Source organism: Triticum urartu, chromosome 2A, assembly GCF_056163025.1.
Source record: "Triticum urartu cultivar PI428250 chromosome 2A, HENAU_Tu73, whole genome shotgun sequence".
Lineage (NCBI taxonomy): Eukaryota > Viridiplantae > Streptophyta > Magnoliopsida > Poales > Poaceae > Triticum > Triticum urartu.
This window is the reverse complement of record NC_141874.1, coordinates 573,316,105-573,332,421: the sequence shown is the minus strand read 5'-3', so window position 1 is coordinate 573,332,421 and position 16,317 is coordinate 573,316,105.

The window sequence follows — 16,317 nt, the reverse complement described above, 5'->3', positions numbered from 1 at the left end:
TAGATCTACCACGAGATCGAGGAGGCTAAACCCTAGAAGCTAGCCTATGGTATGATTGTATGTTATGGTTGTTGTCCTACGGACTAAAACCCTTAGGTTTATATAGACACCGGAGAGGGTTAGGGTTACACAAGGTCGGTTACAAAGGAGGAGATATCCATATCAGTATTGCCTAGCTTGCCTTCCACGCCAAGTAGAGTCCCATCCGGACACGAGACGAAGTCTTCAATCTTGTATCTTCATAGTCTAACTGTCCGGCCAGTGGAGATAGTCCGGCTGTCCGGAGACCCCCTAATCCAGGACTCCCTCACTAACACCCATGGAGCCTTGGTGCTGATCATGTTTTGCTCGTGGAAGTGTAACATCCCAAATTTTCAATTTGGAATGTTATACATTAGATCATCATTGCATATCATGTTTTATTGCTTTTCCGTTCCGTAATCCTCGAAATCCTAAGCAACTCAAGGACCCTCGGAGAGAGTTGGGGATTTCCCGGCTTTCATATTTGATTCTTTTATCAAATAATGAAACGAGGATTTGATTTTAATTATTTCTCTTCGAAAAATATTTCACATTAAAAAATAAAGAGAGGAGATAATATGACTTCTCCAAAATAAATGAAATATTGGAGGAAAATATTAAAATCATTAAATTGATTATTATTTGATTTTATTCGGATTTTATTTGCATTAGAAAAATTGCATGTTTTCAAAATTGCATTTTAGGGCCAAGAAAATGTTCATCTTGTTCTAAATATTTTATTTGGACGGTGAAAATTTGTTTTGGCATTTTTAGATTTTTATTTATTTTTCCAGGATTTTATTTCTGTCGGCGGAATTTTCTTAAAAGAAAGTTCTCGTGCCCGACTGGGCCTAAGACCCAGCCGAGCCAGGCCGGCCCAGCCGCCGCCACTCGGACCGGAGTCCGAGTTGGACTCCGCCTCCGTCGCGCCTTGCCCCCTCCTCCAAGTCGTTGCCCCCGCCCCCTTTATATACGCCGCCGCCCCGAGCCCCAACACCACCACCGCCGCCGCCAACCCCGCCGCCCGCAGCCGCCGCCGCCGCCGCCCGTGCTTGCCGTCGCAGCCGCCAAGCCCCGCCGCCCCGCACCCCGCCTCGCCGGACCTCTCGCCGGAGGTATCCGCCGGATCCGAGCCGTCGGTTTTTTTAAAAAACCGTTCGGTTTTTTTTTCGAAACCCTAGTTTTCGTTTTTTTAATAGAACGGTTTTTCTCCGGTTTATTTATTTAGCGAGCGTTCGCCCGTTCGTTCGTTTTAACGAATGCATTCTTCGTTTAGATCCAGATAACGAACGTCCGTTCGTTAATCTGTTCATCGTTTTTCTTTTTCTCGGATTTATTTCGCGATTTTTCTGATCGCGATTTCTGATCCAATCTTAGTTTCTATTTATCTTTTCGCTCGTTTATCGGAATCAGGAGATTCAAGCGCCTGGAGTTTCATCTCGAAACCCTCTTTCCGTTTAACCAACTCAAACAAGTTTTTGCTACTGTAAAATTTGACCTAGTTTCAGATTAGTAAACGAAGCTTCTTTCTTTCGCCGTTTGAGTTTCGTTGCTCCGTTTGATTTGATTCTTTTTGCGAACCGGAGTTCTTAATTTGAACTTTCCGGTCAATCTCTTTTATTTGAGTTTTTCTTGTGCATCGTTGCTTGTTACTTATGTATGCTATTGTTAGCTTGCGATAGAATTCCCGGAGTGCGAAGCGTGTTACTACGAGTCTCTAGGATTCGCAGATCGTCAGCAAGGCAAGTAACACTTTGATCATACCCCTTTATCACCCAGTTTTTATGCATTAGTTCCAATCCTCAAACATTGCATGATTAGGATGTCATTAACTTGTGGGTTGGGAAGTAGTTGATGAGGTAGAACCTATTACCCTGTTACATTCAAACCCTTGGGAGTTACTTCTATGCGTTGCTTAATTTGCTATGCTATGCTCATAGACGTGGTTTGGGTGAGTGAAATCCATGACAGATGTGAGTTTGTTAAATTAATGGTTCAACTTAAGGTGGCAACTTAATCAAACAACTGGGTGGATTGAGGCACCTGGAGTACCCAGTGTTGCATGTATTTTTGGAAATCCCAGAGTACCCGTGTGATCTTCCTATGGACCGCCACCTAGGCTCAAAGGGAACTGAGATGATTCATGCTAGAAACTTCTGTGTGCAGCCACAAGCTATTATGGGCTCTAGCATAGTTGAGTAAGTTACGTGAAGCTCTTAAAGAGGCATATCAGCAGGTAGTGGGATGTAGGTTTGGTATGGTCTGTCCGGAGTAGAGAGTTAATGTTTCTGAAAGACTGTGTCTCGGTCATCCGTTTCTCAAACACCCTGTAGTGCGAGAAATCCAATGGAGGCGATCGAGTCTTGTGGGGAAAAGTGCGCAAACCTCTACAGAGTGTACAATCTAATCATGGTTAGTCGTGTCCCCGGTTATGGACAATTCTTGAGTATCTAGTACTTGGGTTATCACATGTATCTCATCATGATTAATTAATATTGCTGGGTTGTTAATCACTTTAATTGGGATTGAGTTGGAGGAACCTTCTCAATGTTGTCCAACCACCATGGTAGTTAAATTAAAATCTATTCCTTTATTGTAGGGAAAAATTGGCTTTTCGCAAAAATTGTAACCATAGAGCTTTCCACCAGCCATATATGCATGTAGTGATAGCATTATTTTGTTCTTGCTCTACTGTGTTACTTTGCCAGCATATTCCATGTGCTGACCCATTTTCGGGCTGCAACGTATTATGTTGCAGACTTTTCAGACGAGGAGTAAGGTTTGTTAGGTCATTGTCGTGCAGCTCAGCTATGCCGTTGGAGTTGATGGACTCACTTTATCTTCCAAGCCTTCCGCTGTTATCGTAATAGATGGCCTTAAGCCATATTATTGTATTAAGTTCTCTCTTGAGACTTTCGATGTAATAAGTGTGTGATTGCTACTCTGTTATAAATCCTTCGAGTACTGTGTGTGTCAGCATTACCGATCCAGGGATGACACTGAAGCACAGAGACTTGACCATCTGAGGTCGGGTCGCTACAGGAAGAGGCTTAGTCAACGGGTCTGCAACATTCAGATCCGTATGTATCTTGCAAATTTCTATGTCTCCCACCTGGACTAGATCCCTGATGGAATTGAAGCGTCTCTTGATGTGCTTGGTTCTCTTGTGAAATCTAGATTCCTTCGCTAAGGCAATTGCTCCAGTATTGTCACAAAATATTTTCATTGGACCCGATGCACTAGGTATGACACCTAGATCGGATATGAACTCCTTCATCCAGACTCCTTCATTTGCCGCTTCCGAAGCAGCTATGTACTCCGCTTCACATGTAGATCCCGCCACGATGCTTTGTTTAGAACTGCACCAACTGACAGGTCCACCGTTCAACGTAAACACGTATCCGGTTTGCGATTTAGAATCGTCCGAATCAGTGTCAAAGCTTGCATCAACGTAACCATTTACGATGAGCTCTTTGTCACCTCCATAAACAAGAAACATATCCTTAGTCCATTTCAGGTATTTCAGGATGTTCTTGACCGCTGTCCAGTGATCCACTCCTGGATTACTTTGGTACCTCCCTGCTAGACTTATAGCAAGGCACACATCAGGTCTGGTACACAGCATTGCATACATGATAGATCCTATGGCTGAAGCATAGGGAACATCTTTCATTTTCTCTCTATCTTCTGCAGTGGTCGGGCACTGAGTCTTACTCAACTTCACACCTTGTAACACATGCAAGAACCCTTTTCTTTGCTTGATCCATTTTGAACTTCTTCAAAACTTTGTCAAGGTATGTGCTTTGTGAAAGTCCAATTAAGCGTCTTGTTCTATCTCTATAGATCTTAATGCCCAATATATAAGCAGCTTCACCGAGGTCTTTCATTGAAAAACTCTTATTCAAGTATCCCTTTATGCTATCCAGAAATTCTATATCATTTCCAATCAGCAATATGTCATCCACATATAATATCAGAAATGCTACAGAGCCCCCACTCACTTTCTTGTAAATACAGACTTCTCCAAAAGTTTGTATAAAACCAAATGCTTTGATCACACTATCAAAGCGTTTGTTCCAACTCCGAGAGGCTTGCACCAGTCCATAAATGGATCGCTGGAGCTTGCACACTTTGTTAGCTCCCTTTGGATCGACAAAACCTTCCGGTTGCATCATATACAACTCTCCTTCCAGAAATCCATTCAAGAATGCAGTTTTGACATCCATCTGCCATATTTCATAATCATAAAACGCGGCAATTGCTAACATGATTCGAACAGACTTAAGCATCGCTACGGGTGAGAATGTCTCATCGTAGTCAATCCCTTGAACTTGTCGAAAACCTTTCGCAAAAAGTCGAGCTTTGTAGACAGTAACATTACCGTCAGCGTCAGTCTTCTTCTTGAAGATCCATTTATTCTCAATTGCTTGCCGATCAACGGGCAAGTCAACCAAAGTCCACACTTTGTTCTCATACATGGATCCCAACTTAGATTTCATGGCTTCAAGCCATTTTGCGGAATCTGGGCTCACCATTGCTTCTTCATAGTTCGTAGGTTCATCATGATCTAGTAGCATGACTTCAAGAACAAGATTACCGTACCACTCTGGTGCGGATCTTACTCTGGTTGATCTACGAGGATCAGTAGCAACTTGATCTGAAGTTCCATGATCATCATCATTAACTTGCTCACTAGTTGGTGTAGGTGTCACAGAAACCGATTTCTATTATGTACTACTTTCCAATAAGGGAGCAGGTACAATTACCTCATCAAGTTCTACTTTCCTCTCACTTCTTTCGAGAGAAACTCCTTCTCTAGAAAGGATCCATTCTTGGCAACGAATGTCTTGCCTTCGGATATGTGATAGAAGGTGTACCCAACAGTCTCCTTTGGGTATCCTACGAAGACACAATTCTCCGATTTGGGTTTGAGCTTATCAGGTTGAAGCTTTTTCACATAAGCATTGTAGCCCCAAACTTTCAGAAACGACAACTTTGGTTTCTTGCCAAACCATAGTTCATAAGGCGTCGTCTCGACGGATTTCGATGGTGCCCTATTTAACGTGAATGCGGCCGTCTCTAAAGCATAACCCCGATAGCGGTAAATCTGTAAGAGACATCATAGATCGCACCATATCTAGTAAAGTACGATTACGACGTTCGGACACACCATTACGCTGTGGTGTTCCGGGTGGCGTGAGTTGCAAACTATTTTGCATTGTTTCAAATGTAGGCCAAACTCGTAACTCAAATATTCTCCTCCACGATCAGATCGTAGAAACTTTATTTTCTTGTTATGATGATTTTCAACTTCACTCTGAAATTCTTTGAATTTTTCAAATGTTTCAGACTTATGCTTCATCAAGTAGATATACCCATATCTGCTTAAATCATCTGTGAATGTGAGAAAATAACGATATCCATCATGAGCCTCAACATTCATCGGACCACATACATCTGTATGTATGATTTCCAATAAATCTGTTGCTCTCTCCATAGTTCTGGAGAATGGCGTTTTAGTCATCTTGCCCATGAGGCACGGCTCGCAAGTACCAAGTGATTCATAATCAAGTGGTTCCAAAAGTCCATCGGTATGGAGTTTCTTCATGCACTTTATACTAATATGACCTAAACGGCAGTGCCACAAATAAGTTGCACTATCATTATCAACTCTGCATCTTTTGGCTTCAACATTATGAATATGTGTATCACTACTATCGAGATTCATCAAAAATAGACCACTCTTCAAGGGTGCATGACCATAAAAGATATTACTCATATAAATAGAACAACCATTATTCTCTGATTTAAATGAATAACCGTCTCGCATCAAACAAGATCCAGATATAATGTTCATGCTCAATGCTGGCACCAAATAACAATTATTTAGGTCTAATACTAATCCTGAAGGTAGATGTAGAGGTAGCGTGCCGACCGCGGTCACATCGACTTTGGAACCGTTTCCCACACGCATCGTCACCTCGTCCTTTGCTAGTGTTCACTTAATTTGTAGCCCTTGTTTCGAGTTGCAAATATTAGCAACAAAACCAATATCAAATACCCAGGTGCTACTGCAAGCTCTAGTAAGGTACACATCAATAACATGTATATCACATATACCTTGTTCACCTTGCCATCCTTCTTATCCGCCAAATACTTGGGGCAGTTCCACTTCCAGTGACCAGTCTGCTTGCAGTAGAAGCACTCAGTTTTAGGCTTAGGTCCATACTTGGGTTTCTTCTCATGCGTAGCAACTTGCTTGTTGTTCTTCTTGAAGTTCCCCTTCTTCTTCCCTTTACCCTTTTTCTTGAAACTAGTGGTCTTGTTGACCATCAACACTTGATGCTCCTTCTTGATTTCTACCTCCGCAGCCTTTAGCATTGCGAAGAGCTCGGGAATTGTCTTATTCATCCCTTGCATATTATAGTTCATCATGAAGCTCTTGTAGCTTGGTGGCAGTGATTGAAGAACTCTGTCAATGACACTATAAACCAGAAGATTAACTCCCAGCTGAGTCAAGTGATTATGGTACCCAGACATTATGAGTATATGTTCACTGACAGAACTATTCTCCTCCATCTTGCAGCTGTAGAACTTATTGGAGACTTCATATCTCTCAATCCAGGAATTTGCTTGAAATATTAACTTCAACTCCTGGAACATCTCATATGCTCCATGACGTTCAAAACGTCGTTGAAGTCCCGGTTCTAAGCCGTAAAGCATGGCACACTGAACTATTGAGTAGTCATCAGCTTTGCTCTGCCAGACGTTCTTAGCGTCGTTAGTTGCATCAGCAGTAGGCCTGGCACCCAGCGGTGTTTCCAGGATGTAATTCTTCCGTGCAGCAACGAGGATAATCCTCAAGTTACGGACCCAGACCGTGTAATTGCTACCATCATCTTTCAACTTTGCTTTCTCAAGGAACGCATTAAAATTCAACGGAACAACAGCACAGGCCATCTATCTACAATCAAACATAGACAAGCAAGATACTATCAGGTACTAAGTTCATGATAAATTTAAGTTCAATTAATCATATTACTTAAGAACTCCCACTTAGAAAGACATCCCTCTAATCCTCTAGGTGATCACGTGATCCAAATCAACTAAACCATAACCGATCATCACATGAAATGGAGTAGCTTTCAATGGTGAACATCACTATGTTGATCATATATACTATGTGATTCACGCTCGACCTTTCGGTCTCAATGTTCCGAGGCCATATCTGCATATGCTAGGCTCGTCAAGTTTAACCTGAGTATTCTGCGTGTGCAAAACTAGCTTGCACCCGTTGTAGATGAACGTAGAGCTTATCACACCCGATCATCACATGGTGTCTGGGCACAACAAACTTTGGCAATGGTGCATACTCAGGGAGAACACTTTTATCTTAAAATTTAGTGAGCGATCATCTTATAATGCTACCGTCAATCAAAGCAAGATAAGATGCATAAAAGATAAATATCACATGCAATCAATATAAGTGATATGATATGGCCATCATCATCTTGTGCTTGTGATCTCCATCTCCGAAGCACCGTCATGATCACCATCGTCACCGGCGCGACACCTTGATCTTCATCGTAGCATCATTGTCGTCTCGCCAATCTTATGCTTCCACGACTATCGCTACCGCTTAGTGATAAAGTAAAGCATTACAGGGCGATTGCATTGCATACAATAAAGCGACAACCATATGGCTCCTGCCAGTTGCCGATAACTCGGTTACAAAACATGATCATCTCATACAATAAAATTTAGCATCATGTCTTGACCATAACACATCACAACATGCCCTGCAAAAACAAGTTAGACGTCCTCTACTTTGTTGTTGCAAGTTTTACGTGGCTACTACGGGCTTAGCAAGAACCGTTCTTACCTACGCATCAAAACCACAACGATAGTTTGTCAAGTTGGTGTTGTTTTAACCTTCGCAAGGACCGGGCGTAGCCACACTCGGTTCAACTAAAGTTGGAGAAAATGTCACCCGCCAACCACCTATGTGCAAAGCACATCGGTAGAACCAGTCTCGCGTAAGCGTACGCGTAATGTCGGTCTGGGCCGCTTCATCCAACAATACCGTCGAACCAAAGTATGACATGCTGGTAAGTAGTATGACTTATATCGCCCACAACTCACTTGTGTTCTACTCGTGCATATAACATCAACGCATAAAACCTGGCTCGGATGCCACTATTGGGGAACGTAGTAATTTCAAAAAAAATCCTACGCACACGCAACATCACGGTGATGCATAGCAACGAGAGGGGAGAGTGTTGTCCACGTACCCTCGTAGACCGAAAGCGGAAGCGTTAGCACAATGCGGATGATGTAGTCGTACGTCTTCACGATCCGACCGATCAAGTACCGAACTTACGGCACCTCCGAGTTCAGCACACGTTTAGCCCGATGACGGCCCTCGAACTCCGATCCAGCCGAGTGTTGAGGGAGAGTTTCGTCAGCACGACGGCGTGGTGACGATGTTGATGTTCTACCGACGTAGGGCTTCGCCTAAGCACTGCTACAGTAATATCGAGGTGGACTATGGTGGAGGGGGGCACCGCACACGGCTAAAAGATCAAACGATCAATTGTTGTGTCTCTAGGGTGCCCCCTGCCCCCGTATATAAAGGAGCAAGGGGGGTGGGGCCGGCCATAGGAGGAGGCGCGCAGGAGGAGTCCTACTCCTACCGGGAGTAGGACTCCCCTCCTTTTTTCTAGTTGGATTAGGACTTGGGGGGAAGGAGTGGAGGAGAAGGAAGGAAGGGGGGCGCCGCCCCCTCTCCTTGTCCTATTCGGACAAGGGGGGAGGGGCGCGTGGCCAGCCCTTGCCTCCTCTCCTCTCTTCCACCTAGGCCTAGTAAGGCCCATTTGATTCAAGGGGGGTTCCGGTAACCTCCCGGTACTCCGGTAAAATCACTATTTCACCCGGAACACTTCCGATATTCAAACATAGGCTTCCAATATATCAATCTTCATGTATTGACCATTTTGAGACTCCTCGTCATGTCCGTGATCACATCCGGTACTCCGAAAAACCTTCGGTACATTGAAACATATAAACTCATAATATAACTGTCATCGTAACATTAAGCGTGCGGACCCTACGGGTTCGAGAACTATGTAGACATGACCGAGACACATCTCCGGTAAATAACCAATAGCGGAACCTAGATGCTCATATTGGCTCCTACATATTCTACGAAGATCTTTATCGGTCAGACCGCATAACAACATACGTTCTTCCCTTTGTCATCGGTATGTTACTTGCTGAAGATTCGATCGTCGGTATCTCAATACCTAGTTCAATCTCGTTACCGGCAAGTCTCTTTACTCGTTCCGTAATACATCATCCCGCAACTAACTCATTAGTTGCAATGCTTGCAAGGCTTAAGTGATGTGCATTACCGAGAGGGCCCAGATATACCTCTCCGACAATCGGAGTGGCAAATCCTAATCTCGAAATACGCCAACCCAACAAGTACCTTCGGAGACACCTGTAGAGCACCTTTATAATCACCCAGTTACGTTGTGACGTTTGGTAGCACACAAAGTTTTCCTCCGGTAAACGGGAGTTGCATCATCTCATAGTCATAGGAACATGTATAAGTCATGAAGAAAGCAATAGCAACATACTAAACGATCGTGTGCTAAGCTAATGGAATTGGTCATGTCAATCACATCATTCTCCTAATGATGTGATCCCATTAATCAAATGACAACCCTTGTAAATGGCTAGGAAACTTAACCATCTTTGATCAACGAGCTAGTCAAGTAGAGGCATACTAGTGACACTCTGTTTGTCTATGTATTCACACATGTATTATGTTTCCGATTAATACAATTCTAGCATGAATAATAAACATTTATCATGATATAAGGAAATAAATAATAACTTTATTATTGCCTCTAGGGCATATTTCCTTCAGGTCTTCCACCGGTTTAGTCACCTTGGCCTTCTTAGACTTAGCTTGGCCACTAAGTGAAAGATTATAGGACTGTCAATATAAAGAGACGATTTAAAAAACACGGAAGACAAAGGATTTTTCCTTACCCAGGGGCAGTCTTAAAGGCCCGAAACTGGGTTTGAGATGAGTCGCCATAAGAGCGAGATACCTCCTGCAAAGATAAAGCAAAGTAAGTAATACAAGGAAGGATATCCATTAACAGAAAGTCGAAGACAAAGAAATAAACCTCATTCTAGCGTTTTTGGGGAGTTTGTTGAAGAATAGCAGCCGGTTGGTCTTTGGTCCGGGCTTGACGGCGGCTCTCATGTTGCTGCTTTTTCAAAAGAAAGTGAGGATCCAGATAAGCCAAAGGGTGTGAAAACCTTACTTTCCGGGTTACGACTCGAAGTTTCTGTCTTGGCAAATGGGCTGAGTCGGAGGAAATAGTTACCTCTTCTTCTACGGCCTGACTGGCCCCAGTATCATCCTGGTAATGATCAAGGTTAGTAAGATTATTAAAAAATTAGCCAAGGGAGTCAAGGGCTACCTCCGACTCAGAAGAATCGTCAAGCTTCATCCAATCTTCAGCAGTTCTCTTCTTCTTCTTCCTCTGGGTCATTTTCTTAGCGTTTATAGCGGCGGCTCTTGCTTTTTTGGCAGCTTCATGGTCATATTTAACTTTCCAGAAATCAGATCTGGCCTGCAGACAGGTAAAAACAAGATAAAAGGTCAGACAAGTATTAAACAATACGGCTGGGAAAAATACAAAGGAGGGAGATCAGAGTGTCCTTACTTCTGGCACCGGGTTAAGCTTGCAGAAGGGGTTTAACCCGACGATACTGCAGTCTTCGTATTTTCCGTTCACCAGAAGGGTTGACATTGAAACAATATCTTCTTCCGTTAGTTGAACGGAGTTGTGATGAAGAGAGTCATCCGGGCCTCCACCATACTCGTACATCAGTTTTGACCGACGGCTTAGAGGGATGACCCGCCATGAGATCCAGCAGCGGGTTAGATCAACTCCAGTTAACCCGTTCCCTAACAAAGCATTAATCCTTTCAATGGATGGTATCAGCTTCTTGCGTTCAGCAGCAGTGAGCTTGTCAGGGAGCGCGAACTTGGAGTCAAGACGTTCGGGGCGATAACCCGGCAGTGGCTGCTCGTTTGCCGGTGAAATGTCTTGACAGTAGAACCAAGTCTGATTCCAGTCTTTTGGATGACTTGGCAAGACTATGAGGGGGAAGAGAGCGCTCTGCCGACGCTGAATTGAGATGCCTCCAAGATCCAAGCTAAGGCCATTGGTGCACTCGTTCTACCGGTTCAGATAAAAATATTCTCTAAACAGCTCCACGGTCGGCTCTTCTTGAAGATACACTTCACAGAGCACTTGGAAGTTACAGATGTTAGAAATGGAATTGGGCCCGATATCTTGAGGGTGGAGTTTGAAAAAGTGGAGGACCTCTCTGAAGAACTTTGAGCCGGGCGGTGAGAAGCCACAGTTCATATGGTCAGTAAAAACAATCACTTCGCCGGCCCTTGGATTGGGCCGTTCTTCGTCCGGGTTAGGGGCACGGTAAGACATGACGTCTTTTCCTGGCAAATATCCTATGGTGAAGAACTCCTTCAAACGTTCCTCAGTTACGGTTGAGGGAACCCAGTTACAGATGGTTGGTGCTTTGGACGACATGATGTTCAAAAACAAACTGAAAGGAAAGACAACATGCCGGTTCAATTCAATGGTAAAATTAACAGTTCAATAATGATAATACAGGGAAGTAATGGCGTCTTAGTTAAGGGCTAATGTCATATAAGGAAAAGTAGGCCGGCATAGTAAGCCGCCATAACTACAGATATTTGAGAAAAGAAAATTCAGCTAAGTGTTGAGACAAACAAGTTTCCTAACTACTTGGTATTATTCCAGGTCAAATGGCTATTCAAAATGGGAAAAATTCTAGACCTAAAAAGTTTAGCGCAGATGAGTCTGTGGGTTCTAATGAGATCTTTGAACCAGAGAAAGGGATCTATGGGCATCAAGAGTAGACACAAAAACACTACCGCACAAGCATATATATATCTTTTTGGATCAAGAAGAGGCCTGCGGTGAAAGAACTACGAACAACTGCGATGAACCATGAAGAACACAAAGAAATCTGAAAACCCTAATGCGGATCTGAGAAGTGAAAAGGAGAACACTTACAACCACGGATCTTCTACGAAGGTCGTCGCCGTTCTCTGGACCGATTCGGGTTGATGCAGCGTCCAAGGTCGACGGAGACGGAGGAGAAGCGTGACGGCGGTAAGGCTCGAGCAGCAGGAGGGTTGCGAGAGGAAGAAGACGGAGAAAGAGAGAAGAATGAGGAAGGCCAAGGCATGCCTATTTATAAGGAAAAATGTGAACAGACAGGCGCAAAAATCGAGGAAGAGCCGAATAATGGTTATCCAACTACACAGACGCCTCGATTCTCGAAAGACATTAAAGGTGAAGATCCATTGGGAGATGACGTCATATTTTTTTACATTTTCAAGAGATGACATCATGGCGGGTTAAAAAAACTTCTACGAGGATAAGAAGATGGATTTTGTCTAAGTGTTGAAGATTGACAAAGAACAAAGTTCAAATTCAACCTGGGGCCTAATGTTGGGGATATAGCTATCAGTTATTGTCACACCCACGATGCGGCTATATCTCCCACGTGTCGGAGCACGACTCAGAGGCATAACAGCATTGTAGGCATGTCGCAAGAGGGGTAATCTTTACACATCCCATGTACAGAATAAGAAAGGGATAAGGAGTTGGCTTACAATCGCCACTTCACACAATACATAAATATAGCATTACATCAACCAGATACAATCAAGGTCCGACTATGGAACCAAAATAAAAGAAGACTACCCCTAATGCAAAAGATCCCCGATCGCCCCAATTGGGCTCCACTACTAATCGAGTGGAAACGAAACAACACAACGAACAAGATCTTCATCGAGCTCCTCCTTGAGCTCGGTTGCGTCACCTGCACGATATCATCGGCACCTGCAAACTGGTTTTGGAAATAATCTGTGAGTCACGAGGACTCAGCAATCTCACACCCGCGAGATCAAGACTATTTAAGCTTATGGGTAGGAAAAGGGTAGTGAGGTGGAGCTGCAGCAAGCACTAGCATGTATGGTGGCTAACTTACGCAAATGAGAGCGAGAAGAGAAGCAAAGCACAGTCATGAACTAGAAGTGATCAAGAAGTGATCCTGAAACTACTTATGTTCAAGCATAACTCCAACACCGTGTTCACTTTCCGGACCCCGCCGAGAAGAGACCATCACGGGTACACACATGGTTGATGCATTTTAATTAAGTTAAGTGTCAAGTTTTCTACAACTGGACATTAACAAATTCCCATCTGCCCATAACCGCGGGCACGGCTTTCGAAAGTTCAAAACCCTGCAGGGGTGTCCCAACTTATCCCAACACAAGCTCTCACGGTCAACGAAGGATACTCCTTCTCCTAGGAAGACCCGATCAGACTCGGAATCCCGGTTACAAGACATCTCGACAATGGTAAAACAAGACCAGCAAGACCGCCCGATGCGCCGACATCCTGATAGGAGCTGCACATATCTCGTTCTCAGGGCAACACCAGATGAACACTACGTACAGCTAAAACCAGCCCTCAAGTTTCCCCGAGGTGGCGCCGCAAGTGGCTCTATTTCGGAAGAACACTTAGACAAGCACTGGCCCGGGGGGGTTAAAATAAAGATGACCCTTGAGTCTGCAGAACCCAAGGGAAGGTGATAGGTTGTTAGTGCAAATGGTAAAACCAAGGTTGGGCCTTCCTGGAGGAGTTTTATTCAAAGCAAACTGTCAAGGGGTTCCCATTATAACCCAACCGCGTAAGGAACGCAAAATCAAGGAACATAACACCGTTATGACGGAAACTAGGGCGGCAAGAGTGGAACAAAACACAAGGCATAAGGCCGAGCCTTCCACCCTTTACCAAGTATATAGATGCATTAATTAAATAAGAGATATTGTGATATCCCAACAAATATCCATGTTCCGACATGGAACAATCTCCAATCTTCACCTGCAACTAACAACGCTATAAGAGGGGCTGAGCAAAGCGGTAACATAGCCAAACAACGGTTTGCTAGGACAAGGTGGGTTAGAGGCTTGACATGGCAATATGGGAGGCATGATATAGCAAGTGGTAGGTATCGCAACATAGGCAAAAGAGCGAGCAACTAGCAAGCAAAGATAGAAGTGATTTCGAGGGTATGGTCATCTTGCTTGAGATCCCGCAAGGAAGAAGAACGAGTCCACGAAGAAGACACACGGACGTAGTCAAACGGATCCTCACCAATGCGACGTTATCGAAACTAACCCGAAGAAGCAACACCAGAAAGAAGCACACAACATAGTAAACAACCAACACATGAACATGGCATGATGCACAATCAAGTATGATGCATGTCCGGTTTAATGATACATGGCATGGCAAAGTGCACACACAATCCTACAAATTAAGTGGAGCTCAACATGCAACTCCGTTGCATATTGACGAAACACCATGTGACTTATTTAGTTCTCTCTCTTTTAGGTACCCATCAATATTAAATGTTGATTAGCATGGCAAGAAGTGAATCATAAAGAAACTATCTATCTAGGCAAGTTTAAATGAGGCCGGAACAGCAAAACAACAAGTTCGGAAACTCCTCATGTGCATATATTAGATTTGGTACTGTTCTGCCCTAAATCATATTTTATAGTTGCTAAACATGCAAATAGATGCCACCATGTTAAACTATGCATTTTTCTACCCCATTTACATATAAAGTTTATTAAATTTGGAGCTACGGTTATTTAGTTATGAATTAAATCATTTTAACATGGCAATTGAGCAAATTAATGCAAACAGCAAGTTAAACATCTCAAACATGCATGAAAATTGGATATTATTAAACTAGACAAAATTCTAGACATTTTACATATAAAGTTTGTTTTAATCCGATGCACGGTTAATGAGTTATTATATGCATGAACTCTAGGGACTTTTTTGTAAAACTGGCAGCCTCTGGAAAAAAGAAAAAATCACCAAAGCCTAAAAAAAGACTCTGGGCCGAACCTGGCCGTCCCAAAGTGCATAGGGGGGGTTCTCACCCAGTGGGCCTGGCCCAAATCGGGAGGGAGCGTGCAGGAGGGGCGCTGGGCCCTGGCGACTCGGGAAGCAGGGCGCGGTCAATGCGCTAGCGCAACAGGGGGTCGAGACGCTCGTCCTCCTCTGCATCTGCTTCGATGTAGAGGACGCCGGTGATGCAGGAGGCCGCAGCAGCAGGACTGGCGGTGGCTTGAGGGACTCCGGTGAGGAGGGCGGCGACCTGGAGGCGCGTTCAACGCGAGGCGAGGTGCTCGACCTAGAGACCGACGACGCCGCAGACTTGGCGCTCGCTGGAGATCAACGAAGGCTCGACGCGTCCTGTCGCCGGAAACAGAGGAAGCTAACGGGTCGTCGTGGTTCACCGGGAAGACGCAAGCGGCAGTCGCGGTGGCGCTGAGGACTCCGGCGGCGGGGAACTTGAGGCAGCAGCGGGACTCGAGGAGCTCGGCGAGGGGCCGAGGCAGAGGATGCCGCAGCCGCGTGGGTGGAAGCAAGCTCCGGCGGCACGGTGGGGCTTGCTCCGGTGGGAAGGAGGTGGAGGCGGGGTCGGGCGACGCTCGGGACTGCTACTGCTCGAGGACACAACGTCCATGGCGTTGGCTACTTCCTGCTTGAACGGGGTGAGAGAGACAGAGAAGTGAGACGAGGGAAAAGCACGGGAGAAAAGGAAGGAATGAGGCAACGGAGCTGGCCTGGTCGCCGTGGTGGTCGGCGGGCGTGCCGGTAGCCTCGATCCCGACGAGATCGAGCGGGGAAGTGGCTAGAATTCGAGGCAAGGCAGGGATTGATGGATTTGGAAGTTTTGGTGGTTGCTGGTTGGTGCGAAGAGGATCCCGAGGGGGATTTGGTGGAGAGGCTGCGACGGAGGGATGGGATGGATGGGACAAGGTCCCTAGAATTTAGGGTTAGGGGCTATATATCGCATGTAGGTGAAAAGAGAGCAGTCTGGATCATCGGATCGAAATCCGATGGACGAGAATAAATATGCTAAAGAGTCCAATAAATAAAACGATGATATTTTGTAGATGTTTGGGATGTTCCGGACCCAACGGTGACAACTGTCCGGGTCGGGTCCGGGGAAGTTTCAGACACGCACGCGATGGGTCGGTTGGAACTTGTGGGGTGTGCAGAAGGGCTCGAGCTGAGAGAAGAGAAGAGAGAGAGGCATGACGACTGTTTCCGGAGACTGAAAACGTCC